Source organism: Dasypus novemcinctus, chromosome 15 (assembly GCF_030445035.2).
Source record: "Dasypus novemcinctus isolate mDasNov1 chromosome 15, mDasNov1.1.hap2, whole genome shotgun sequence".
Taxonomy (NCBI): domain Eukaryota; kingdom Metazoa; phylum Chordata; class Mammalia; order Cingulata; family Dasypodidae; genus Dasypus; species Dasypus novemcinctus.
The window spans coordinates 100202223-100226789 of NC_080687.1; the positions used below are offsets into that span (position 1 = coordinate 100202223).

Consider the following 24567-nt stretch of genomic DNA (forward strand, 5'->3'; position numbering starts at 1 on the left):
AAAACTGAATATCCACTTGCAAAATAATGAAATTAAACCCCTCCTCATACCATACAAAAATTAATTCTAAATGGTTGAAGGACCTAAACATAAGAGCTAAAGCCATAATACTCCTAGAAGAAAATATAGGGGAAAACTTCTTAACCTTGGATTTGATAGTGATTTCTTGGATATGACACCAAAGCACAAGCAAAAAAGATAATTTTTTTTAATGGACTTCATCAAAATTCAAAAATTTTCTACATCAAGGGACATCAAGAAAGTGAAGACATGGGAAACGGACTTTGGCCCAGTGGTTAGGGCATCCATCTACTACATGGGAGGTCCGCGGTTCAAGCCCCGGGCCTCCTTGACCCGTGTGGAGCTGGCCCATGCTGCAGTGCTGATGTGCGCAAGGAGTGCTGAGCCACAAAGGGGTGTCCCCCGCGTAGGGGAGCCCCACGTGCAAGGAGTGCACCCATAAGGAGAGCCGCCCAGCACCAAGGAGGGAGCAGCCTGCCCAGGAATGGCGCCGCCCACACTTCCCGTGCCGCTGACGACAACAGAAGCGGACAAAGAAACAAGACGCAGCAAAAAGACACAGAAAACAGACAACCGGGGGAGGGGAGGGGAATGAAATAAATAAATAAATAAATCTTTAAAAAAAAAAAAAAAGAAAGTGAAGACAGTCTGCAGGATGGAAGAAAAAAATTGCTAACCATACATCTGAGAGGGGTTTAATATCCAGAATATATATATAGAACTGCTACAATTCAACAAAAAAAAGACAACCCAATTTATAATTGGGCAAAGGACTTGAATAGATATTTATACAAAGAAAATATGCAAATGCCAATAGATATGTGAAAAGATATTCAGTATCACTAGTCATCAGGGAAATACAAATTACAAGCACACTGAGATACCGCCTCATACCCTCTAGTATGGCTATTACTTAAAAACAGAAAATAATAAGCATTGGCAAGGATGTAGAGAAACAGGAATCCTTATACATTGTTAGTGGCACTGTAAAATGATGCAGCCACTGTGGAAATCATTCTGGGGGTTCCTCACAAATTTGAAAATAGAATTATCATATGGCCCAGCAATTCTACTTCTTGGTATATAGTCAAAAGAACTAAGGGCAGAGACTCAAATGGACATTTGTATACCAATGTCTATAGCAGCATTATTTACAATAGCCAAAAGATGGAAATGTCCATCCTCAGATGAATGGATAGAATGTGGTATATACATACAATGGAATATTATAGAGCCATAAAAAGGAATGAAGTTTTGATGCATGCTAAACATGGATGAATCTCGGACACAACATGTTTGACTGGCCCGCAGGTCAAACGAACCAGCACCTGAAAGAGGGAGTGGGAATTGGGGGACAAGAGGTGAGAGAAATGGAGACAAGACAGGATTCTGATCAAGTCTCCATTTATTGAGGGTAGAGCATCAGAATATATACTAAGGGGAGGGTATTAGCAGGGGGTGATAGGCCGATGAAGCGGCTCTTCCATATAAGGCAATAAAATGCCATTACACCACTTGCTATAGGTTGTGAGTCTTCAATGCTGGTCATTGCTTCAACATCTTGTTGCGCAGGCATGACACTTTTTGCCCAGGAAACTGGGGAAAGGGGAAGAAGGCGGAAGCACAGGGGTGGAGTAGGCATAGTTATGAAAACCGCCATGTTGCTGGAGACCGCAAATGCACGTAGCTCCGGGCGGCTCCCCGCAGGTCCCCCTTCTTTATTATATTTTATGAAGCACCCTGAGTTCGGGGGGAACTGTGCCTGTCTTAGGTCGGGCGTGCAAACGGATAGGCGGATTGCCTTACCCATCATGGAGAATGCAACAGCGGCGAAAGGCTGTGTCTCTGTCTTAGGTGGCTCTGCCACAGAACCGATCACGCCCAGTTGCCCGTCATTGGCTATCCAGTTCATCACCTCAGAACCTGACAGGGTTCGTATGTATTTGAGAACCGCTGCCAGCAGTCAGGGTGCTCCCATTTTGGTTATAATGTGTGGAGGCCAGAGGGAGGTGCGGTATGCACCACGTTCTCTTACTGCAGTTTCATAATGGAGGTTTGGGGAGGTGAAAGCAAGAGGGGGAGAGAGAAACATGAGGGAGCTGTAGCAAGGATGGGCTCTTCAGTCGCAAGCAGCTGGCACTGGCGGACGTGGTGTGCGGTGTTGGCCGATACACTCTTAGGTTGTACTAAAGACTCAGAGTGCCAGCGTCACAGGATTCCAGGGGCCTGTACAGCTGCATGGGTTTTAGTGTTGGCTGCTCTCCTGCAAGAAAGCAGAGTTCATCTCAGGGAGAGTCTCTACCCTGGATAGGTTGTTATTATCTATTTGTTTTACCAATCATTCCGGCAGCCATGTGGCTGCATCTAGTTCTTTGGAATAGATGCAAACTGATCCTCTGCCCCATATTAGGACGGGATCAGGTCCATGCCAGGTATTATCCATTGGGTCTTTCCATAGGACTGTGGCATGTTTTGTGCTGGTATTAGGGTGCCAGAAGCGGTCAGCCACAGAATGTCCTTTTTGATCTAAGCTTAAAAAATTTAGAATAAAGAGAGAGTGGGATAATAGATTTTTGGGGGATCCTTTGATGGGGTACCACTCCCCCTTTTTCATTTTTTCTATTATGTTTTTTAGAGACAGATGCGCTCTTTTGACTATACCCTGGCCTTGGGGGTGATATGGAATGCCTGTGATGTGTTTTATGCCCAGATGTTGGCAGAAGGTGGCAAACATGTGACTGGTATAACCGGGGCCATTATCTGTTTTTATTTGTTGTGGGATTCCTAATACTGACATGGCAGTTAACACATGTGCAATAACGTTTTTTCTTGCTTCCCCTGTTTGTGGGGTGGCAAAAATAAAGCCGCTAAAGGTATCAACAGTAACATACACATATTTTAGATTACCAAATTCAGGAATATGAGTTACGTCCATTTGCCAGAGGGCATTGGGTATGAGACCTCGAGGATTCACTCCTAAATGAGGTGTAGGTAAAAGGGTTACACAGGAAGGGCATCCTTTAACAATCTGACGAGCCTGTTCTCTGGTAAATTTGAACATGAGCCTTAAAGTATGTGCATTAATATGATGTAATTGGTGAGCTTTAACAGCCTTGTTAAGGTTATCTGAGTTGTTATGCATGCCCTGGTTAACATAGCACAGTAGCCGAGTGGCTTGATCGGCTAAATGGTTTCCTAGGGTAAGGGGACTGGGAAGATTGGAATGAGCTCTAAGGTGACCAATAAAAAAGGGGTGATTTCTTTTTTGAATAAGAGACTGTAGTTGAGTAAATAAGGTTGTTGCTTCTGAGACATTCTTTATCTGAGTGGCAGTTTCAAGCAAAGGGACTGACTGAGCTATAGAAGTGCTATCTGTGAAGAGATTGAAAGAGGCATCTCAGAATGCAGAGAATACAGCTATGACAGCTTGTAGCTCTGTAAGCTGTGCAGATTTGGAGTGGGTTTGAAACCGGACAGTTTTGTTATTAAAGACATAAGCAGCCATTCCCGAGGACCAATCGGTGAATACTGATAGGGCTCCAGTGATGGGTTGGAGAGAAGTGGTGAAGGGGAAAATGAAGTCATGCGTACTCAAAAATTGTAGTAGCTTATCATTGGGGTAATGGTTATCTACTTGTCCGGCATAAGATGCACAAGCAATAGGCCAGCTGTCAGTTGTCTGCAACAGCCAGCTGATTTGTTCCTTAGTATAGGGCTGAATAATGGTATCGGGTTCTTTACCAAAATAACGCTTGCCTTGTTCTCTCCCTAGGCGGACAATATCTGCGACAGCTTGGTAGTAAGGATAAATTACTTTAGCGGGTGACGCGGGTAAGTGCACCCACATTATGGGGGCTGTTTGCCAGAATACTGCTGTGGGAGTGAGAGAAGTTTTACATATGACAAAAAACAAGGGTTGGCTATAGTCCATGGTAGTGACAAATTGTGATTGTATAGCTTGCTCGACTAATTTAAGGACTTGGCCTCCTTCCGGAGTAAGACTTCTAGGGGAGTTAGGGTTAGAGTCTCCTTGTAATATGTTAAATAGGGGTTTTAAGTCTCCTGTGGTTAATTTTAAGTAGGGACGGAGCCAATTTATGTTGCCTAAGAGCTTTTGGAAGTCGTTTAGGGTTTTTAGTCTGTCTAGTCTGAGGTTAGCCTTCTGGGTGGTTATTTCATTTCCTGCCATATGAAACCCCAGGTAGGTATAAGGGTCTTGTAATTGTACTTTACCAGGGGCAATTTGAAGCCCGTGTGCCTTTAAGGCTGTTTTCATATCATGGTAACATGTTAGGACATCTTGTTCCTTTTTACCAGCCATTAAAATGTCATCCATGTAGTGAATAACATAAAGGTCTTTCCACATTGCCCTTATTTCTCTTATGGCGGCAGCCACAAATCTTTGACATAAGGTAGGGCTGTTTGTCATGCCTTGGGGTAAAACCTTCCAGTGATATCTCCTCATAGGTTCTTTGAAATTCACAGAGGGGAGGCTAAATGCAAAGCGTTTTTGATCGCCGGGTGTAATGGGACAGTAAAGAAACAATCTTTTAGATCTATGATAATTTTATAATATCCAAAGGGGATGGCTACAGGGGTTGGAAGACCAGGCTGCAAGGCTCCCATAGGTATCATTGTTTTGTTTACTGCTCTTAAGTCTTGCAATAATCACCATTTTCCAGATTTCTTTTTAATGACAAAAATAGGAGTATTCCAGGGAGAGTCACTTTCTGTAATATGTCCGGCCGCTAGCTGTTCCTGCACTAAGCGCTGGGCGGCCTGTAGCTTGTCTGAGGATAAAGGCCACTGATCGACCCATACAGGTTCATCTGAAAGCCAGGTGATTTGGTCTGCATGGGGTACAGGAAGATCAATGACCCCTAGGCTAAATTTCCCAGACCTTTTTTGTGGGTGTGTCCTGTGGCCGGTATGGGTTGAGTAATGCCTGTCTCAAGTTTCCTAAGGCTTTTCCTGGCTTAAATCCCTGGGAAAGCATTTGAGCTGTGACTATATCATTGGGGCTACCCATACAGAGTCCCATTTGGGCAAGTAAGTCTCGTCCCCACAGATTGACAGGGAGCCCTTGGAGGACATAGGGCTGTATAGTTCCTTGATTTCCCTCCCATCTTTCCAAGTCAAGAGCTTGGAACTTCTTTCGGGGTTTCAGGTTTGCCCAATGCCCTGTAAGTTGGTTAAGGAGGGAGAAAGGGGCCAGGTGGATGGCCAATCAGCCTTTTTTAAGATGGTAACGTCTGCCCCTGTATCTATTAGGCCTTCGAATTGTTTACCAGCAAGCCAAAGAGACATAGTAGGTTTGTGGGTGATGATGGGGTGTACCCAGTATGCATCAGAGGAGCCGAATGCTCTATCCCTGTGGTCACTATCAATGGCAGTGTTGCTGGTGGGTATTAGGGGGAGCATTAGTAGTTGAGCCACCCGCTGTCTGGCAGGGAAGGAAATAATGCTTTTTGGAGCAGAAGCCATAATTTTTATTTCTCCGGTGAAATCACTATCCACAACTCCAGGGGAAATGTGGAGGCCACTAATAAGGGAGCTGCCTCGCCCAATGATGAGGCCAAAAGTGCCTTTTGGTAGTGGGCCAAACACGCCTGTAGGCAGGGCTAGAACTCCCATAGGTGGTGTTAGTACTGTGTGGGAGGAGGTACGGAGGTCCAATCCTGTGCTCCCTGAGGTGGCTCTACAGAGGTCGGAAATAGATTGCCGCTGTTGGGAACAAAGCTGATTGCCCCATAAGTCTGATTGTTTCTTGGGGCCTGGGGCTGGCCCCTCCTCCTGTTTCCCTGAAAGGAGGGACCTGAAGAATCGGTTCTTGATTTGCATTCATCAGCCCAGTGTCTGCCCCTGTGGCAATGGGGGCAGGACTTGGGAAGGGGGGGTGGCTTTTGGCTAGCAGGGGGGCAGCGACGACAATCTCTGGCTAAATGGCCAGGGTTGCTGCAAGAGAAACAGGCCCTAGGTGCACGGGGCACCAGGGATGGAAGCACTTCTCTCAAGGCCACGGCGAAGGCTTGGGCCTGTTCAGAGGTGGCCTCCCTTATGGCGGCAGCTATAGCCAGGCCCTGCTGCTTTGTGGGGCTGATGTCTGAGCAAAGCTTAATGTAGCCAGAGAGATTTTCCCTTTTTCTATAGGGCCAGATAGCTGCTTGGCAGGCTGCATTAGCATTTCCAAAGGCAAGTTGTTTTACATAGTCAGCATCAGTATTTGCATTACCAAACATTCTCTCAGCTGTGGTAGAAAGTCTACCTACGAAGTCAGAGAATAGTTCCTCGGGAACCCGACGGATAGAAGTTAAGGAGGTAAGGGATTGTCCCTTGGTAGGCAGTCTTTTCCAGGCCTTAAGGGCTGAGGCACAGACTTGTTCGAAAAGTCCGGCATCATAATGCAACTGATTTGAGTTCTGCTTAAAATTTCCTGCGCGGAGAAGCGTGTCCTCGGTCCACCCATGCTCAGTTCTGAGATTCCGCTGTGCGGTTTCCTTGCAAAACTCACAATATTCTGACTTCCAGAGGAGATAATCTCCTGCACTGAGAGCGGAGCAGGCAAGGGTGTGCCAGTCATGGGGGGTGAGCCCCCCATCAGCAATGTGTTCTAACAGAGAGGGTGTATGGAGCAGTAGGGCCATAGGTGGTGACCACGGACTTAAGCTCCTTCAAGGTTTTGAAAGGGAAAGGGCTATAGATGCACTCAGGCTCAGGTTCAACAGCAACCTCACTCCCCTCACCAGCCTCGTTAGGGCTCCCAGGCCTCTCGATAACAGGGGATGAAAAAAGGGGTGGTTTGCGGAAGTTGGCAGTTAGGGGATTTTTTAGAGGAGGGGTTAAGTTGAGCTGACGCTGCAGAGTTGCGCATTGAGATTGTAGATCCTTTCTCTCTTTTAAAAGAGAGAGCCATAACTTTAGATCTGCATTGGGGTCTAGGCTAGCGGGGGCGGAAGCGGGGGTGCATATGGGGGTGGGCGGAAGCCAACAGAGCGTTCTTCAGCCTCAGGGTTGGAGTTATCGGAATCCGTACACGGGCGTTAGGGTTTGGATTACTAATAACTCTCCTCCTCTGATTAGGGCCAGCTCTTCCCTTAGAGCAAGGGGAAGGGGCACTCTCATCATCACTATCTATTTTAATAGACACCGAGTCTGAATGGGGGGGTATTTAGCAGGACTTTTTGCCGGGGGGGTTTTAGACCTGTCCTGTGCTAGGAGTTCCTCGCCTTTAGCAGCTACTTGTGCAGCCAATACGTTGGTGTGGCGGATCACGAAGAGGTCATTGATAAGGGAACTCTCTCAGGGCCAAAGGTTTTATAAAAGTCTTGTAGAGCGTCCCCAACTCTACTCCACCACTTTCATTTATGGTCCCTTCCTGAGGAAGCCACGGACAGACTTCTCTCAAAAATCTAAAGAATTCTATTAGCTCCTTAAATTTAACCTTTATTCCTCTTGCCTTTAACGCCTCTCCAAGGCTCTTAATAAAAAGTGCGTGCTCACTCATTGCTTGTCCCATATTCGCCGATCACTTACGGAGGCTTCGCAACCGGGAGGCAGGTTCCCTCGCGGCATCCTCTTATTACTCTCTGATTCTCCCTTTTGATTTCTGGACGTTACACTTGGTCCGGCCGGACTGTCTGTCGGCATTCCTCACTGGATGCCTCGTTTTCAGGTCCCTGTTCGGGCACCAATTGACCCAGCCCGCAGGTCAAATGAACTGGCACCTGAAAGAGGGAGTGGGAATTGGGGGACAAGAGGCGAGAGAAACGAGACAAGACAGGATTCTGATCAAGTCCCGTTTATTGAGGGTAGAGCATCAGAATATATACTAAGGGGAGGGCATTAGCAGGGGGTGATAGGCTGATGAGGCGGCTCTTCCATATAAGGCAATAAAATGCTGTTACACCACTTGCTATAGGTTGTGAGTCTTCAATGCTGGTCATGGCCTCAACATCTTGTTGCACAGGTGCGACACTTTTTCCCCAGGAAACTGGGGAAAGGGGAAGAAGAAGGCGGAAGCACAGGGGTGGAGTAGGCGTACTGATGAAATCCGCCATGTTGCTGGAGAGCGCAAATGCACGTAGCTCCGGGCGGCTCCCCACACATGTTGAGTGAAATAAGCCAGACACAAAAGGACAATATTGTATGATCTAGCTTATGTGCAATACCCAGAAGAAGCAAATTTCGTAGAGAGAGAGTAGATTATAGGTTACCATGCATTGAGGATGGGGGGAAGGGGAAGAGGAGGGGGAATTATTGACTAATGGGTACAGAGTCTCTGTTTGAGGTGATGAAAATTTTGGTGATGGTAGCACAATATTGTAAATGTAATTATTGTTACTGAATTGTGCTCTTGAAAGCTGTTAAAATGGGAAATTTTGAGTTGTATGTGTGTTACTACAAGAAAAAGTTTTTTTAAAGCTGTGCATAACAAAACATCTACAAGATGCTCTTTATCTGACATCACATTTAATCCTTACACTGACTTCATATGAAAGTATTATTGGCCCCATTTAACATAAGGAAACTGAGACTGTTGAGATACTTGCTCAGATACTATGAAGCAAAGTTCAAATTAGTTGATCTGGTTCCAAATTCCATGTTTTTACCTCCCAAAGAGCAAGCAACCTTCAAAGTCCAGGAGTGTAATTTCTGTAACCCTGTCTCCTTGATAATTTGTTTCCCAAACCTGTCAGGAAGTAAGTGCTCTTTAAAATGGCCCAGCTGTCCACGTGTATCAGAATCTCTTGGCAGCGATTGTTTAAAACGTGGTTTCTTGGGCGCCACGCTAGCTCTAACTGAACGGCCATCTCAAGGGGGCTGGGGATGGGGCTCTGCGTTTTAAACCAATTCCCCGACGATTATGGTTCCAGACATTCTGAGAAGCACTGCTCTAGCTAACGTACGCCTCTTCAGAGCAGTAACAACCAGCTTACTAACCTGCGTCGTTTCTGCTGTTTGCAGGTAAGTGGGCCCCGATGAGTTCCAGTTCTTATATATTAATGTTAGAAAAGAGCATCTCAGGTCATTGTGGGGAAATACTGAGAACTAAACATTCAGACTAACCTTCCCAGCAGAGAATATCTAAAAATGCTGGGTAAACTACCAAAAGCACATTTTTTCATGGCTAGACTAACTGAGCAGCATAAAGTAAGGTGATTAATGAGAAGAAGGACTAGAAAACAAATCAGTGTTTGCTGTGAACACCCCAGCCGGAGCCGGTGAAGTCACACTAGACCCCGCATTTAGGCAGGTTATCGTGGTGACCGTGGGAAGGCGGCTGGCCTGGCAGAACACATGGCTGGCAGACCTTGGCCGTGAGACCCTGCTGGAACCCTCCCGAGAAGAAGGCTGCCGAGAGACACTGGGACAGATCCTGGGCCTGAGAACCTCATTTGGAAAGAGAGGGAAAGCCCCGGATAACCTCAGCAGGCCTCACCATTGGTCCCCTGAGAAAGGGCAGGTGGGTCAACCAATCAGAGCAGCAGACAGACTTCGAGGTGCCCTGGCCTGGGGCCGTGCCCACACCAGCCTCCCCGCAGGATGCCCGCCAGTCGTCCACGCTTCAGACTGTCGGCGTTTCTCATTTTCTTATTTCTTAATAAGCTCTTTACTCCCTTGCCTACCCTATGGCATGTCCTTAAATTCTTTAACGTGACATAAGCCAAGAGCCTAGAAGCCCAGGACCCAGAGCCATCTGGTGACATTGTCAGGCCTGAAAACGTTCGTTCACCCACCACACTATTAATGTCACTTGTGCGCTTGTCACGAAGGGAATATTGTGAGTAAATGTGCTGTGAGCCCCTTGGACAGGTGGCATCCCTTCGGCCACTGTTCTGTGGAAGATATTCTGGGAACCCCCTTGCAGTGCCACACCTCAGAGGGGCCATTAATACACAGTGGTTATGAGCGGGAGCCCTGGAGAAATTGCCTGGGCTACAGAAATCTTTTTTTTTTCCAGGCACATTTATCTCATTTCATCCTAAAACAAACTCAGTTGTTTCTCCACTGTTCAGAAAGATACAAAAATGAACACAGATTGGTTAAATGACAGGGAGTCCAAGTTCTCCTTGTTAATGAAGAAAATGAAGAAAAAGTGGTTAATCATATCCATAAGTCATAAAACTAAATCTGCGGAGTGGATGTAGCTGAAGTGGTTGGGCACCTGCTTCCCATGTATGAGGTCCTGGGTTAGATCCCTGGCACCTCCTAAAAACAAACAAAAATCCAACTCTCATTGGGCAGTGGAAGTAGCCCATTGGTTGAGCACCTGCTTCCCATTGAGACAGGCTAGTAAGAGAGGGAATCAGCAGATGGATCGGAGCCTGACAGGAAGGCCACGTGGACATCAGGACCTCCAAGAGGGCTGCTGGAAGAACTTGCGAGAACCCCCATTCAGAACGAGATTTCCTCCAGAAGCCAGATATTCTCCAGGGTCCTTATCATTGGACCCTCCCTGGGATTGAGGGGTGGGGTAATCAATCAAAACAGCAAACACCTGGGACTCCTCCCCTGCCATTAGCAAAGGGGTGGAATAATTAATGGTTTAAAAAGTGACTGCAAAGACCGAACCGGCCCATTCTTGGTTTCTACCCCCTGCTCTTGCCTTCTTCCCCCCTGCCTGAAACACCATGCAAGTAAAACCTGGGCACTTGTAATCTGTAATGGGGAATTGTAGTCTGTAAATCAGCCATCTTTATCTCTTTTCAACCCTTTCCTCTCTACCTGGGACCCCTGATCTGTTATTTTCTCCCATTTGTCTTCTCTTCATTCCTTAATAAATGACTGGCTTAACTAACCTGGCTTGCTCATGAAATTCATTTCTTGTGGCTTAGCCAAGAATCTAGAGAAAATCCAGCAACACCACATACAAGGTCCTGGGTTTATTCCCCAGTACCTCCTAAAATGAAACTAAATCCCATATTCTTTTGGGTTTTTTTTTGCCTTTCGTATTGATATAGTGCCTTCATTGCCTTTGTGGGCTATAATTTGGACTCAGCCATTCACTCACTGTGACATTGGACAAACAATTTAACCTCTCTGGGTCTCGGTGTCCTCATCTGAAGACAGCTACCTACAGAGTTGGTGTAAAGAGTAAATGATTTAATACACATAAAGTACATGTAATAGTGCCTCACCCCAGCAAGCTCTCCATAAATGTTAGCTGTGATTCCTCAGACTGGAACTCGGATGCCAACCAGACCCATCTCACTTGGGATAGCCTTTTTTTCTGAGGTACCAGGCCCGGGGATTGAAACGGGGACCTGGTATATGGGAAGCTGGCACTCATCCACTGAGCCACATTGGCTCCCCGGGTTGGTTTTGTCATATGTTTACTCGTTGTTTGCTTTTTTGTTTTTAGGAGGCACCAGGGATTGAGCCCAGGCCCTCCCACATTGAGCAGGTGCTCAACAGCTTGAGCCACGTCCACTCCCCAGGGATAGTCTTTCAATGCCCACATCACATCCCTGGAGCTCTAAGGAGGAAAAACACAAGCAGTGGCCCTGGTTTCTGGTACAAATGTTGGCAACGCATTACTTTAATATCATAATATACTTTACATATAAATAATACATGGCCTTGCATCTGCTTTGGCATAGATGTTCAATCCACACGTTGATGGCAGGACCAGCTAGATCGAGTCCCCACTTGCTATCCTCTGAGCAGGGTCTGGTCTCCTGTGTTGACCCTTTGCCTCCACCTCCACACATCCAAGTCCATCCCAAACTCACAATCATTCCTTAGGCATGTCGTGACTATTTCTTGCCAACTTTACTTTTCAAAAAATACTTTCATACTGCTTTGCCAAGCCTGTAGAACTTCTTCATAAAATCAAAAAGCAGCTGTTGGTTTTTATAGCCACTCCACCCTCTCGAACCCTAGAAAATACTCAAATTCCCTGAAAGTGAATTGTACTTAAAACTTGTTTTTAAATGGGAGAAGAGTCCTCCTTTTTCACTTCAATTGGTTTTAATGGGATGGATCATGAAATTTAAAGCAGGAGAGAGGACTTTGGATAGGTTGTCCTAGTACCCTAAACGTGTCCTACATAGTACTCATGAATTACTCATGATGTCACAACTAGAAAGGAGCACCTCAAAGTGAAAAGTGGTAGTGCAAATATGGGGCATCTTTTTTTCCTTCTTCTAAAGCTTCCTTTAGTCTTAAACCACATTTTAAATGTGTGGAAAGTAAGTTAAAATTACTCATTAATGATTATCCTCTTTTTATTCAAATGATTTTCAGCAATCCTTATTTATGAATATCACCTGATGAATATTCTGAATCAATTTGCTTTTAAAAAGTTGGTCAAGCAAAAACATTCTTGTCCTAATGCTGTTTTTACAATTGCGAGCAAGGCACATTTCTGCTTCCTTTTATATATATTAGGAAGGGCTTTTTCCTGTAATATCCTAGATTTGACATTGAAATCGTTTTTATGGAATACCAAAATCAAAAGTTTAATTTCAGGTATGATGTTGCCTGTTGCTGGTTGAGAATCCAGTACAAAAGCATCAGCAAAGTGCCTTGTGTGTCCTTGCAGATGGCTGGCAACAGCCAAAGTCCAGCCTCCAGAAAACATTGCTTGGCTTTGATTTGCTTGAACAAGAAGTTCCGACTGGAAAACATACGCTGTGGGATTTGTGCTGGGAGGAGGAGAACATCTGGACCTAGAAGTGGTGGAGTAGAAACAGATGGCCAGCTCCCTTGGAGCAGAGCTGTGGCTCCTCCATGGCTGAGAGATGTGCACCCTACGGTTTTGTACCTCATTTTCCTAATAAACAAAGACTGTCTCCATCTGATTATCTTGAAAAGATATTTTATACTCCTACAACTTTCCAAAGGAATTATACACACTTATCACAGAATGCCAAATAATGTTTACTGTTAATAAAAATTTCCATAAGCAGGATACAATTGTCTCTTTTTATCACCTTTATTTTCTTTAGAGTAGTTTTATTTATTTTTTGACTATTTTAACCAGTTCTACATATCTTTCAGGGGCACTGGTTACATTTACAGTATTGCACTACCTTCACCACCTTCCATTACCAAAATGTTTCATCACTACGAAGACAAACTCTGTACCCATTAAGCAGTAACTCCCCATTCTCCTTCCCCCAGCCCCTAATCTACTTTTTTTGTCTCTATTTGTCTATTCTAGGTACTTCCTATAAGTGGACTCATGCAATATTTGTCCTTTTGTCTGCTTTATTTAATGAAAACATTAAAGCATAATGCTGTCAATGTCCATCCACATTGTGGCATGTATCAACACTTGGTTCATTTTCAAGGCTGAGTAGTATTCCATCGTGTGTATGTACCACATTCCGTTTATCCGTTCACCTCTTGATGGACCCTTGGTTGTTCCCCCCTTGTGGCTACTGTGAATAACGCTGCTGTGAACACTGGCCTACAGGCATCTGTTGGAGTCCCTCTTTCCAAATTCTTTTGGGTGTGTAGATAAGAGAGGAATTGCTGGTACAACTGTTTTTTCAACAGAAATATTATTGGATTTTGAATTCAGATTACTGTTTAATTTACTGTCTACCATCCTGAAATAAAAGAGAAAAAGCTACAAAATGCTTTATTGTTTGTCCTATGTGAACTGTGGAGCTGGACTGCTGGGTTAAAATCCTAGCTTCCATGCCCTGAGTGACTGCTCTTGGGTGAGAAAGTTATTTAACTTCTTTGTGCCTCACTGTCTTCATCTGTAAAATGAGACTATTTTTGGGACCCACCTTATTGAGTTGATGTGAGAATTAAATGAATTGGGTGAGTAAACCCTAAAACCAATGTCTGGCACATAGTAGGCAATCAATAAACATTAGCTACTATTATTTTAATATAAACTTGCAATGGGCTTTTTCATGTTGATTATCACACAGATCATGAAATTATTCTCCTTCCTTTCAGTAGCCAAAGTGAAAGGAAATCACATGTTGCCTTGTAGTCCAGTGGAAGTGACATGGTTTTGGAATCTAAAGGTGTGTGAGTCCTCCTTCTGCTGCCACAGCTTGTGTGTAACCTCAGACCCGCCTTCCCCTCTGAGCCTCCTGAGGCCATGCAAATCAAAAGAGGTGTCCATCTACTAGCACTTAGGCTGGCCATTTGAAGGCACACAATAAAGGCACTGGGGGAAAGTGCCTTTCATACATCACAGCAGGAAACAAAGTTCTTAAGATAACAAAATACAGGAACAATACCCATCAGTTCTGAACTCTGGATTAAACCAATTTTGGAGACTATTTTGTCTAATTTGAGAACAGTGTGACACCCAATAGCCTCTGGTTTCTGCTCTCTCTAAACCAGTTTGAGGCACTTCAGGAGGCACTCAGGCTACAGAAATGCGTGAGACAAGAGGGAGTATTAGAACCTGTGAAAACTGGACTGTACAGGTTCCATCAAAAAAGGATTCAAGCTGGAAAATGTTTCAGTCATTGGCCTGCCCAAAGCTCACCTGCAGGCCAAAGTGAGCCCTCAGGCAAGCGGCCCACACTGGTTTTTGAACTGGTGCCCCCAGTGAGGTTCCTATCACCTGGCATGGGGTCTCCTCTGCTGTGTTCTGCAGCTCTCCGCTCATCTGCCCTTGCTAAATCCCCAGTGTTTACTCCGGTTTGGCCTTTTCTCTCCTCTACCATCTACAAAGACGCTAGGCCGCTAACAGTAAGGCACTACTAAGGAACACGGCCAGCTGCTCCGAGGACCTCAGGAAGCCACAGCCCACAGAACACCGGGAGGCACTCAACAGGTATTTGCAGAGAGTCTATTCTGAGCACAAGGAAGCATCTCAGGGCAGGCATTTCCACTTTTCATCCCTATGTAACCCGAGGGACTTGGCTTTAACAAATCAGGTCATCAGCTTCCTTCCTATTCCCTTGGATAAACTAGTGCCTTCCATTTACAACAAATGTTTTTTCCTTGCTCCTTCTAAGTAAGATCACAGCAAATCTGCTTTGAATGGTGCCTTTTCTAAACTTGCCATGAAGTGGCCCTGAGCTGTGTCGAGTCAGCCCAGCCAGGCTATAGGAATTGCCAGGTTCTCTGCACAGCCACTCGCTGGGGTTTGAAAGGATGTCTGCCCACGCTAAGGGTCGACAATGGGGGGTACAAGGGCTATGGATTTTCCCTTTTGGAGTCATGAAAACGTTCTAAAATTGACTGAGGTGATGACAGCACAACTCTGTGGTGAAACCGAGAGCCTCTGAGTGAACACGATGCATGGATTATACAAAGCATGGGACTGCAAATACAGAGGACCCTGTGGTGGCTGATGGTCTGTAGTTAACAGGACAAATACGAGAACGTTCTCTCATGAACTATAACAAATGCATGGTGTTCATAATAGGGTGCTTTATGGAAAAATACACCAAATATAAGCTATGGACTACAGTTAGCAGTAATATCTGATTATATTCATTGATCACTTGTAACAAAGGTTCCACAACAATGCAAGGTGTTGGTAGTGGAGTGATGTATGGGAATCCTGTATGTCATGCATGATTGTTTTGTAAGCTCACAATTTTCTTAAAAGAAAAACAAAAAGGCTATCTGCCCTCCTCAAGTTTACTTTCTAAAACGATCACCTGTGACTCTGGTGGACATAAAATGGGTGCAGAGAATTTTACTGCACTGCAAAAACAAACTATAGAGTACTGATTTGTTTATGGTAAAACTAAACTAATTGTAACTTTAGTTCCACTTCCAGTTTTGTTGTTGTTCCATCTTAGAACGCCGGTTGCTCCTCTTGTCATCTTACAGTTGAGGAAACTGGAGCCTGGGGTCCACCCCCTGGACAAGTCCACTCAGAGGCCAGCCCAGGCCTGCCCCAGCCTCCTCCACGCAGTGAACAGGGATCCCCAAATGCTGGGCCACCCAGAAAGTGCTTTAGGAGCTCCTAAAATACAGTCACCTTGTTAAATATGAGATGTTCGTGAAGAACAATACTTTTCTTAGTAAAGTTCATAAATCTGAGTGAGTGAGAACTCTGTGCCCAGCACTCCTCTAACCTCCCAGGGCACAGAAGTGATTTGAAGGTGGTTCGTTCCCTCCTGGGGTTCAGGATCTCCCGAGAGAGACAAAAGTGAAAACAATTACTGCAAAGCAATAGGTGCCATAAGGGACGTCACTAATCATGGGAGGGGACACAGAAGAGCCTCCTCTTCTCTGCTGCCCTATCAGGGAGCCTGAGGAGCTCACCAGATGGACAACGCATGGAAGGGCAAGGGGCATGGGAACAGCATATGTGAACTCAAAGAGGTGGGAAAGTGCGTGGCTTGTTTAAGGAACTGAAAGCAGTGCACACAGCATGGGGGATATCTTTGTAAGGGTGGAAAATAGGCTGGATCTTGAAGGGCCTGTGTACCATGCTAGGAAGTCTGATAATTTCTGTGGACAGGGAGAATCAAAAAAGAGTCTCACGGTCAGATAGGCATTTTTGCAAAAATGCTCTGGCCGATTAGGGAAGAGTAAGAGAGAAGCAGAGGACTATTAGGAAGCTAAGGAAACCATTTGGGCCATTAATGATCAGGCAGTACCACAGGGATAGAGCTAGTGATAGAAACTGGTGACTTAGTGGGTGCAAAGATAATGGGAAAAGAATTTCAAAGTGCCTCCTATGTTCCTGACCTGGGGGACTGGTTGTGTGGAGTGGCTTCACACCTCAATGTAGAGCAGTTTGGAGAGAGAAGAGGATCCAGATTAGAAGACCCATTTTTGAAATACCTATTTGAGAATTTTCATCTGAGCTTGGATAAACTTGCCTGGAAATGTATGTGGCATGACTAGGGAAATGTAATGACAAGACCGACATGGCCAATACTTGAGAGGCAAGATGAAGTAATGCAGCCAAAGGGAAGCAGAAGCAGACTACAAACAGGAGAGGACGGCAGGAGAGAGCTTGTCACAGAAGCCCGGGAAACAAGTGCCAAATGCCACTGAGAGGCCAAGTGGACCATGATCTGAAAAGGAATCATTTAGACTCAAGTAGGTGAGTGTATATTAAGCACCTGCTAGGTGCATAGAGTGTTCAAGGCAGTGAGGATAAACTAGTGAACAAATAGAAAAAAAGAAATCCCTACCCTCTAGGCTTACAATCTGGTGGGGGACACAAATAAATAGTAAAATTACAAAATATTGGATAAGCATTACAGAGAAAAATATAACAGGAAAGGACAACACCAAGTTGGGATTGCGAAAGATGTGGATTCGACTGAAAATAGAGTTATCCAAAAAGACTTTAAGTGAGCAAATGCAAAGGCCTCGAAATGAGAGCAAATTTTACTGGAATCAGTTTCAGTCTAGCAAGGGTGAAAGCTAGATTGTAATGAATTGAAGAGTAAGTGGGGAGGGGATAGAAGAAGAATGAAAGAGTGATGAAAGTGAAGGGAATGGAACACAGAGAGCAAATAACTCTCCCAAGCAACATGATTCGAAAGGGCAGGGATGAGATCCTTAGCCCCGGTTGAAGAGACAGGGAGAAAGTAACAAAAGAGGTATGGAGCAGGCAGGCTTGTAGGTTGAAGGCCAGGAAGTGAGGCTGCCACGCTGACGACTCCGGGGGCACCTTCAGTTGCGGGCCTGCTCCTCCCTGGAGTCGTGAAATGAGGTGTCCAAACCCACTCCCTCCATTAACTCCAGTCTTGTTATGAAATAGGAAGAAAGAATATCTATCAAAGTACAAGGATATCTGTTCAACATTCAGTTGCAATGAATGTATCACACTGATTAAAGAAGTTGTGGATGTGGGAGGAGTAGGGGGTGTGGGGAGTGGGGCATATGGGAACCTCCTATATATTTTTTTAAGATTTATTTTTTAATTTATTTCTCTCCCCTTCCTTCCCCCTCCCCCCCCCAGTTGTCTGCTCTCTGTGTCCATTCACTGTGTGTTCTTCTGTGACTGCTTCTATCCTTGTCAGTGGCACCAGGAATCTGTGTTTCTTTTTGTTGCATCATCTTGCTGTGTCAGCTCTCTGTGTGTGTGGTGCCATTCCTGGGCAGGCTGCACTTTCTTTCATGCTGGGAGGCTCTCCTTATTTTTTTTTTTTTTTTTTTTTTTTTTAAAGATTTATTTATTTAATTCCCCCCCCTCCCCCTGGTTGTCTGTTCTTGGTGTCTATTTGCTGCGTCTTGTTTCTTTGTCCGCTTCTGTTGTCGTCAGCGGCACGGGAAGTGTGGGCGGCGCCATTCCTGGGCAGGCTGCTCTTTCTTTTCACGCTGGGCGGCTCTCCTCACGGGCGCACTCCTTGCACGTGGGGCTCCCCCACGCGGGGGACACCCTTGCGTGGCACGGCACTCCTTGCGCGCATCAGCACTGCGCATGGCCAGCTCCACACGGGTCAAGGGGGCCCGGGGCTTGAACCGCGGGCCTCCCATGTGGTAGACGGACGCCCTAACCACTGGGCCAAAGTCCGTTTCCCAAGGGAGGCTCTCCTTATGGGGCGCGCTCCTTGTGTACATCAGCACTGCACAGGGGCCAGCTCCACACGGGTCAAGGAGGCCCGAGGCTTGAACTGCAGACCTCCCATGTGGTAGGCAGACGCTCTAACTGTTAAGCCAAGTCCACTTCCCTCCTATATTTTTTTAATGTAACATTTTGTGTGATTGATGTATCTTTTAAAAATAAATAAAAAACATATTTTTTAAAAAGTACAAGAATGTCATCAGGCGGGGGTAAGGGTTGGGGTCGACTGGTTGGGACAAAAACAATAAACAAGGGAGTTCTGGGAAGATGGCATAGGAATAGGCAGGCACAGCTAAAATCTCTCACAAAAACAATGGAGAAAGAGCCAAAAGTTGCCTGAGCAACCTGCTTTGGGAATCATCAGAACTCCCAGGAGGGCGAAGGACAGAGAGACAAAGAACTCAAACAACAAACGTGAGTTATGAAACCCTGGCAGCAGCTGGGAAGGCTCCCCTCCTCCACCACAAAGATATTAAGTTTGGTAAAACCCAAGGCTCACTGCAGCTGAGAGGGGAAGAGCCATATTCCTTCCTGCCAGCTGTTACAAGGGAAAAGGGAGGGGAAGGCAGGGGGCTTCTCTTCCATGAATTTGGCCAACAGAACCCACTTTGAATCACTTTGAATCAAAGCAGAAAATACAAGAAAACAGAGATACACCTCTGTGGAAAGGTGCATTGAGGAGCGCCATCTGCTGACTGGTCTGGAAATTTCATGGACAAAAATTGACACTGGGTTTCTCTGTACCCTAAACCCTGTTAGAAAATCTGTGCCCCATTCATCAGCCCCTGGCCCAGTTTTGATAACTTAAGCTGGGAAGTACTAAAGACTTAGAATACCAAATATCAAATAAGAGCTGTGAAAAAAAAAAAAAAAAAAGGCAAGTGAAATTGGCCATCAGAGTAAAATCACCAACAATATTCACATGCTTAGACATCAGCAAACAATTACAAGCCATACTAGGAAACAGGAAGAGATCACCCAGCCCAAGGAACAAACCAAATATTCCGAAGAGATATACGATTTAAGACAATGAATCAATGATTATCACACAACTCTTCTAAACATGTGCAAAGAGTTGAAAGAAATACAACTGAAGAGATAAAGGATATTAAGAAGACACTGGGGGAAAAAGAAGTGGCTCAAACAGTTGGGCACCTATCTACCACAAGGGAAGTCTTGGATTCAGTTCCTGATGCCTCCAAAAGAAGATGAACAAGACAGCAAACTGGCATGGTGATTTGCCACAAGACGCAGCGAGATGATGCCACTAAGAGACACAGCTAGGAAACACAATGAGAGACACAACAAGCAGGGAGCAGAGGTGGCTTAAGTGATTGGGTGTCTCCCTCCCACATGGGAGGTCCCAGGTTCAATTCCCAATGCCTCCTAAAAAGATGAACAGAGAGCAGATAGCAAGCATAAACAACGGGGGGGGGGGTGAATAATAAATCTTAATGTAAAAAAGAAGACACTGGGTGAGCATAAAGAACACTCTGAAAGCCTGCAAAGAAAAGTAACAGACCTTACGAAAATGAAAGACACAAAGAATGATATTAAAAATACAATAGAGACACGTAAGAGCAGATTTGAGGGAAGTGGCTGTGGCTCAAGCAATTGAGCCCCCTTTTACCATATGTAGGACCCAGGTTCGATCCCGGGACCTCCTAGTGAAAAAAGAAAAAAAAAAGCTTCCCAGACCTGCATGGAGAGGTGCAGGTGCCCGCATAGCATTCCCTGATGCAGCAAAGCAATACACCAAAAGACAATAACACAACCAGATGGAAGGAAAAAAAGAGCAGATTTGAATTACATAAAGACAGAATTAATGGTTTCAAAGACAATATCTGAACTAGAATAGACAAGAAAACAGAAAAAGAAGAGACTGGAAAAAATGGAACATGGTCTCTGGGAACTGAGTGACAACACAAAATGTACAAACATACACATTATCAGTGTCCCAGCAGGAGAAGAGAATGGGAAAGGAGTAGAAAGAATATCTGAGGAAATATTGACTGAAAACATCCCAACCCCTATGAAAGACATAAATAGCAATATCCAAGAAGGACAATGTACCCCAGACAGAATAAACCCAAAGAGACCTACCTCGAGACACCTACTTTACACAATAACAAATGTCAGAGATAAAGAGAGGATTCAGGAACCAGCAAGAACAAAGCAAAGCATCACATACAAGGAAACTGCAGTAAGTTTAAGTACTCGGAAGCAGACTTGGCCCAGTGGTTAGGGTGTCTGTCTACCACATGGGAGGTCCGCGGTTCAAACCCCGGGCCTCCTTGACCCGTGTGGAGCTGGCCCATGCGCAGTGCTGATGCGCGCAAGGAGTGCCGTGCCACGCAGGGGTGTCCCCCGTGAAGGGGAGCCCCACACGCAAGGAGTGTACCCCATAAAGAGAGCTGCCCAGTGCAAAAGAAAGTGCAGCCTGCCCAGGAATGGTGCCGCACACACGGAGAGCTGACACAACAAGATGATGCAACAAAAAGAAACACAGATTTCCGATGCTGCTGATAAGGATAGAAGTGGTCACAGAAGAACACACAACGAATGGACACAGAGAGCAGACAACTGGGCGGGGGGGAGGGAGAGAAATAATTTTTTTTTTTAATCTTAAAAAAAAAAAAAAAAAAAGTACTGACCTCCCAGCAGAAACCATGGAGAAGAAAGTTATATGACGTATTTAAGGTACTGAAAGAGAAAAACTGCCAACCAAGAAGACACTATCCAGCAAAACTGTCCTTCAAAAATGACAGTGAGTTCAAAGTCTTCACAGACAAACAAAAACTGATAGAACATATTACCAAAACCAGAATTACAAAGAACTTAAAGGAAAAAACAAGGGGGAGTGACTTGAGAAGAGTATAGAAATGAAATGAAGATTATTAGGAATGGTAAATTAAGGGGTAAAAAGAAAGACAGCAGTATGATGTAACAACAGAAAGTCATAGGACAAAGTGGATGAAGTAAGTAAGGCCATTACATTCATAACATTGAAGGGTAAGGGCTTGAATTTCCCAATCAAAAGACAGAGACTGATAGAATGGACTAAAAAATACGAGCCATTTTTAAGTTGTCCACAAGAAACCCACCTCAGATGTAAAGACAAAACCAGGTTAAAAGTGAAAGGTAGGAAAAAGAAAGTAAAAATACTAACCAAAAAAGAGCTGGAGTAGTGATACTAATATCAGACAAAACAGATTTTAAGTGCAAATCTGTTATAAGGGATGGATAAGGTCACTATATACTAATAAAAGGGACTATTCACCAAGAAAAAATAACTATAATAAATATTTATGCACCTAATCTAAGTGCCACAAGGTACATGAGGCACACACTGGCAAAAGTGAAGTGAGAAATAGATGTCTCTACAATAATAGTTAGACACTTCAATACACCTTATCTCAGTATTGGAAAAAACATCTGGACAGAGATAAGTAAAAAAACAGAGAGGTTGAATAATATGGTAAATGAACTAGACCTAACAGACATCTATAGAACATCGCACCCTGTAGCAGCTTGATATTATTGATGAATTAAAAAATACATATATCGGATTATATTTGTAAATTGATCTTTTCCTCTGGGCATATCAGATTATATTGGATTTAGTAATTAAGTAATCATGTAAACCTCTTCTGCCAGTAGGGCACTGAGTCCTCACCCCTTGGTGGGTGGGAGACTCACAGATAAAGAGCATGGCAAAGGACAGAGTTAGGGGTTTTTGATGTTGGAGTTTTGATGTTGGAGTTTGGTGCTGAAGCCTTAAGTTGGAGCCCTGGGAAGAGAGGAACCCTAAGCCTGGGAAGAAGCAAGCCCTGGGAAGAGAGGAACCCAGGAAGCCTGAACCCCCACAGACATCGGCAGCCATCTTGCTCCAACACATGAAAACAGACTTTGGTGAAGGAATTAACTTATACTGTATGACCTGGTATCTGTAAGCTCCTAACCCAAATAAATACCCTTTATAAAAACCAACCAATTTCTGGTGTTTTTTTATCAGCTCTGCTTTGACTAACTAATACACACCCCAAAGCAGCAGGATATACAATCTTCCCAAGTGCTCATGCATCCTTCTCCAAGATAGACCATATGTTGGGTCACAAGACAAGTCTCAATAAATTTAAAAAGACTGAAATTAAACAAACACTTTCTCTGATCATAATGGAATGAGGGAAGCAGACTTGGCCCAGTGGTTACGGCGTCCGTCTACCAAGTGGGAGGTCCGCGGTTCAAACCCAGGGCTTCCGTGACTCGTGTGCAGCTGGCCCATGTGCAGTGCTGATGCGCGCAAGGAGTGCCCTGCCATGAAGGGGTGTCCCCCGTGTTGGGGAGCCCCACGTGCAAGGAGTGCGCCCGTGAGGAAAGCCGCCCAGCGTGAAAAGAAAGAGCAGCCTGCCCAGGAATGGTGCCGCCCACACTTCCCGTGCCGCTGACGACAACAGAAGCGGACAAAGAAACAAGACACAGCAAATAGACACCAAGAACAAACAACCAGGGGAGGGGGGGGGAAATTAAATAAATAAATAAATCTTTAAAAAAATAATAATAATGAAATGAAGCTGAAATCAATAATGGACATAAAAAGGGAAAATTCATAAATATATGGAGATTAAACAACACACTCTTAATAATGAATGGATCAAAGAAGAAATTGTAAGAGAATTCAGCAAATATCTAGAGATGAATGAAAATGAGAACACAGCACACAAAATTATGGGACTCCACAAAGGCAGTGCTGAGAGGGAAATTTATAGCTCTCGGTGCTTACTTACATTAAAAAAGAAGAGCTAAAATCAAAGTTCTAAGTGCACATCTGGTGGAACTAGAAAAAGAACAGCAAACGAATTCCAAACCAGCTGAAGGGAAGTAATAGTAAAGATCAGAGCAAAAATAAATGAAATCGAGAACAAAAAACACAAAACAAACAAAAACAATAGATTCAACAAAATTAAAAGCTCATTCTTTAAGAAGATCAACGAAATCGAGAAACCCTTAGCTAGACTGAGAAAGAAAAAATGAGAAGATGCAAACGAACAAAATCACAGATGAAAGGTGGGACATTACCACTGACCACTCAGAAAAAAAGAGATCACAGAGAATACTATGGACAACTGTATGCAAAAAAAAAAAAACAAAACACAGACAATGTAGACAAGATGGACAAATTCCCAGAAACACAGACTACCTACATTGACCCTGGAAGAAAGAGAAGCCTACAACAAAAAAATCACAAGTGAAAAGATTGAAACGGTCATCAAAAACCTCCCAAAGATGAAAAACCCAGGACCAGATGGCTTCAAAGGTGAATTCTACCAACAATTCAAAGATGATACAATGCCAATCTTACTCAAGCAACTCCAAAAAATTGAACAGGAAAGAAGACCACCAAACTAAATAAAGATAGTATGAGAAAAGAAAATTACAGGCCAATAACTCTAATGAATATAGATGCAAAAATTGTCAATACAGTACTTGCAAACCAAATCCAAAAACACATTAAAAGAATTATACACCATGATTAAGTCGGTTTTATCCCAGGTATGCAAGGGTGGTTCAACACAAGAAAATCAATTAGTGTAATAAACCACATTGATAAACTGAAGAAGAGAAATCACATGATCCTCTCAATTGATGCAGAAAATTTGACAAAATGCAGCACCCTATCTTGATAAATATACTCCTAAAGATAGGAAAAGAAGGAAGATATCTCAACATGGTAAAGTGAAAAATAAAAAACCTATAGCTAGCATTGTACTCACTGGTGAAAGACTGAAAGCTTTCCTGCTGAGAGCAAGTAAAGGACAAGGATGCCCACTGTCACCACTGTTGTTCAATATTGTGCTAGAGGTTCTAGGTAGAGCAATTAGGATAGATAAAGAAATAAAAGGCACAAATAGGAAAGGAAGAAGTAAAACTTGCACGATTTGCTGATGATATGCTCCTATATCTAGAAAATCCTGAAAAAATCCACAACAAAGCTACTAGAACGAATAAAGGAGTTCACCAAAGTGGTGGGATACAAGATTAATATGCAAAAATCACAGCATTTCTATACAATACTGATGATG

The 24567-nt window shown here is 44.3% G+C and overlaps 1 protein-coding gene across 3 annotated transcripts in view; it reads right to left on the reverse strand.

Annotated features, from left to right (window-relative positions):
• Positions 1-1408: 1408 nt before the first annotated feature.
• The window catches only part of THSD1 (thrombospondin type 1 domain containing 1), a 62711-nt gene continuing 39552 nt past the window's right edge, over positions 1409-24567 (reverse strand). For all 3 annotated transcript variants that reach the window (XR_009180732.1, XR_011645866.1, XR_011645865.1), the window contains one exon: positions 1409-7745. The gene's annotated coding sequence lies outside the window, so the exon portion shown is untranslated. The remainder of the gene's footprint in view (positions 7746-24567) is intronic.